The sequence below is a fragment of the Xyrauchen texanus genome, chromosome 27, assembly GCF_025860055.1.
Source record: "Xyrauchen texanus isolate HMW12.3.18 chromosome 27, RBS_HiC_50CHRs, whole genome shotgun sequence".
Taxonomy (NCBI): domain Eukaryota; kingdom Metazoa; phylum Chordata; class Actinopteri; order Cypriniformes; family Catostomidae; genus Xyrauchen; species Xyrauchen texanus.
The window spans coordinates 12,740,863-12,745,474 of record NC_068302.1 but is presented as its reverse complement, the minus strand read 5'-3'; positions in this window follow the sequence as shown (position 1 = coordinate 12,745,474).

The following is a 4,612-nucleotide window of genomic DNA, read 5'->3' as shown; positions in this document are numbered from 1 at the left end:
GTTCCCCGATGGAGGGAACGAGACGTTGTGTCTCCCCTGCCACGTCGCTGAGCCGAGCCACTGTTGTGGCCGGACCATTTCTGGCTCCTCAGAAAAATCCTGAATGAACTCCCGTATTTGCGCCGCTTAAATACCCGTATGTCCGGGGGCGGGACATGCAAATACTGGCTGCCAACTCTCATTGGCCTTATTTCATAGTTCAGAGGTGAATATCGGTGCTCAAGAGAGACCCCTATGTCGCTTCTCTGACACAATGTCTCTTTCCCTCCATCAGGGAACGGAGGTTACATACGTAACCTAGACATTTTTTTGGCAGTTTCAAGCATTGTATAGACTTCATTCCTCAAAAAATGTATTGACTGCCGAGTTTCTAGAGAAAGTTTCTGTTTCTTTTTTGCCACTTTTTTTTTTTTTTTTTTACCTAATATTGACCTTAAAGCATGCCAGTCTTTTGCATACTTTGGCAACTCAAAAACAAACACAGAGACAATGTTAAGCTTCATTTAATAAAACAAATAGCTTTCAGCTGTGTTTAATATAAAGACAAGTGTTTTTATAGTACCAAATTAGCAATTTAGCACAATTACTCAAGGATACGGTGTCTGCGTGTTTAGTGTAAGTCAAATGCTGACCATTTAAATAAAGAATAAATAAAAATACAATAAATAGCTAAATAAACATCAGTACTGTTTTGTATGAGTCAAATGCTGACTATTTAAATAAATAATAATTACAAATATAGTAAATAGCTAAATAAACATCACTACTGTTTAGTGTAATTCAATTGCTTACCATTTAAATAAAGAATAAATACAAATTAAATAAATAGCTAAATAAACATCAGTACTGTATGTTTTGAATCAGTCAAATGCTGACCATTAAAATAATGAATCTATCAAAAATAAAATAAATAGCTAAATAAACATCAGTAGTACATTTGTATCAGTCAAATGCTGACAATTTTAATACTGCCAGTCAATTAGGGGCAGGTTGTAAAACAAGAAGCATTTACATAGGGAGCCCTGCCGAGACGAGATTTCTCAACACATCTTTCGAAAGTATCTTGCCTTGGAAATATTTCATTAATATTATTATCAACTATACCAAGAAGGGTGACATTTTAAGTGCTGCAGCCATTCATGAGTAAGACAGAACAGCTCTTTTAAATGCAGGGTCTAATAGCAATCCACCTGCTGCAATAGAGAAAAATTTACCAGGAGCTGCACATCATAAGTCACAAAGAGAGCGTAAAGAACCACAATCAGTACCTCCAGCATACAAATTAGAGCAGGAAGCTGTATACGCAAGTTTGTAGATTGTTTCTTCATCTTAACTATATCTGTGTGGAAAGCCTGCAGTCCTATCACACTTTCTACTGACACTTTTTTATTTTATCTACTGTAGCTTGATAAGCACAATGCTGGCCATTGGCTAAAAACTAAAATTATATCATCCACATGCCGCCGGTAAAGGCAGTGTTGGGAGGGTTACTTTTGAAATGTATTCCACCACAGATTACAGAATACATGCTTTAAAGTGTAATTTGTAATGTATTCTGTTAGACTACTCAACGTCAGTAACATATTTTAAATAATTTGGATTACTTCTTCAGCACTGGTAGATTTTATTCACTTGTTTTGACTATAAAAATTCTGCCAGTACAGTGAGACAAAATACACATGTAAAAAATACATTCTCTGAAATGTATAGCCTAAATATCTTATGCAGTGTTGTTTCTAAAACAAGATTAATACAATTTATTTTTATTATAAGGATTCTTTGATATTTTAACAGGAAAGCAATACAACAATTATTATCAAGAATAAAATGTTTGCCCTAATATCAAAAGCCTTACTAGAAAAAAAGAAATTATAATCCAATGTGAATTTTCTTTATAAAAAATATGATCGTGTCTGGTAATATGTGCATGTAACATGGCTAGAAATAGCATTTTAGCTTAGCGTAAAGCTGACAATTTACACAAGGTTTATTTCTATTTCTTCTGCTCCAAACTTACTTCAAACTTACTTCTCTGACTGCTTGTATGAATGTAACTCATCATAAGAAAGTGTTTCACCGCTGTTCATTTGTCTGTTCACGCATCATTTATAAATGTTTTCCATCTGAAAGGACTAAATATTAAATTAAATAAATGACAATAAAATGCAAAGTAATCTCTTCAGTAATCAAAATACTTTTTGAATGTAACTTCTAATTACCAATTATTTAAATTGTACCTGTAGTGGAATACAGTTATATTTTGTATTTTACATACGTAATCCCGTTTCATGTATTCCGTTACTCCCCAACTCTGGGTACAGTGGGAGCCAGCTGCACATTGTCCGTGGTCATAACCATTCTCAGGTTTAAATTGCTCAACAGTTTTTAGACTGCTTAAATCATAAATCGCCAAAGAGTGACAGATGGGTAAAGAGAGGCATAAAGAAACAATTAACATGTGTATTACAGAGATCAATGGGCCAACGGTTACAAAGTCATGGTACCACTTGAGGAAAATACTCAATCTTGAGGAAATTTCACATCGTTGCTTCCTGACAGTAGTACTGATAACACAGTACAAAAGCTTCACTCAATTGTTTCTAAACATAGTGCATCTTTTAGAAAACCCAGAAAAGTTTCATTTGAAAGCTGCAAATATTTACTTTACTATTTATTCTTCAAGTAATGTTGCTTTAATTCTCACAGTGATGAGAATGTATTGTAAAAGCATTAGAATTGTGTATAAAATCTTTTTTATTTTTGCTAATGTTAATTTGTTTTCTTATACAGTAGTTTTTGTTATCCACAAACATGAGATGTTGTTGTTTGGAAAGTACATGACCTCTGTTAGAACAGACAGCGTCACTACGTCTGTATTAGTCAAAAGAAGAGATTATATTTGTAAAATGCAAGAGGTCCTTAAGATAGTATATTAAAAGGACATATTTGTCTCATCTTGTTGCTCCAGTTATATTGGTCCATAATATTTTTCAGCCTCATTTTTAACTTAATAACAGGACTAAAGGATTGCAAACACCCTAATGCAATAAAATTGAACAGAATATCTAGAAGTAAACATTATGATTATGACATTATGTAAACATGCATTGTTGCTTTATTCAGACAAGCAGTTTATTTGCAAACACATTTAGCAAAAATAATTTATCCTGGCTTGATGGGATTTCTATTTTAAAATGTCAACATGTAATTCTTACAAAACTGAGCTTGGAGCACGGCAGTGAGGATTTCTATAGAAAAATCTTTAGGAAATTCTATTCTGAAAATTGAATATGATTGAAACAGTATACATGTGCTCTATCTTGGACATAAAGATTATAAAGGATGTCATGTTTTATTTTAAATTTTTATAGAATTTGGTTAATTTCACATTACCGCAACATGTCCAACTTCAAGGACAAATGCAGTATAAACAAAATAAACAATAAAAAAAGATTTTGCTTGAACGTCCCAATGTCGCAAGGGGGCTGCGTGAACTATTGCTCTCAAGCCCTATAATGAACATGCACAGGAGATCAATATGCGGTGAACATTTTCACTAAATAATACATTTGATTTTGGATTGTTTCTCACCAAACCTTATATGCTTTCATATCAATCATGAGTCTCTCTCATGGAATAATTTATTAGACTTCTGAATCATAATTTTATGTTATTTTGAGGCTTGAAGGGTCACCATAAACTGCCATTTTATGACATCACTTAGCACAGTTTTTTTCCACAATTACTCCCTTTGTGTTCCAAAAAGAAAGAAAGTTATATGGGTTACAACAACAAAGGAGTGAGTAAACAATAATTGAACTTTCATTTAGGGGGTGAACTATCCCTTTAAATATACTGTATATTCTGGCAAAACATGACAAAACAGTATTTCATCATATCCTAAATATGAAACATTTTGAATAAAATATGTTTTAATAAAAGAGGTTTTTAAGGCTCTATGAAGAAATAGCTGGATTTTCAGAGAAACTTATAAGAACAGCTTTGTTTAACACTTCACCCGCGAAAGAAAACACAATAACAGTTGTAATAAATGACTTGAACTTTATTGCATTTTGTGCAGACAAGTCAAGAGAAACCATTATTCATAGAACATAGAAGCATTTGATAAGGTAAAACAATAATTTAAGATATCTAGTTTAAATATATTTTCATATAACACAATTGAGACAATTTTCTACTTATTTTAAAATATTAAACTTGCATGGACACACAAATTAAACATCTAGGCTAATATAACTATAATGTGTTATATATTTACAAAAGTATCTACCAATGTTTAACCTTTCTTTATCATATAGTGATATGTCATACACAATCATATACATAAAGAGAAACACGCCACCTCTTTTCCCATTACAGTCACACTCACAAATGCACACTATTTTGACACTGACTCCATGTTCCAAGGAGTGTGAACTGAAGCAGAGAACATAAAACACATCAATAATAAAAATCACTGTCTTTGGATCTACATTGACGACAATACAAAATGTCACTGATGTCCTATGAATAAAATAGATATGCTGCCTGTGTAGAAAATTTCTTGCACACACCACTGGGAAAGTTTTAGAGGTACTTGAAGATGCGTGTG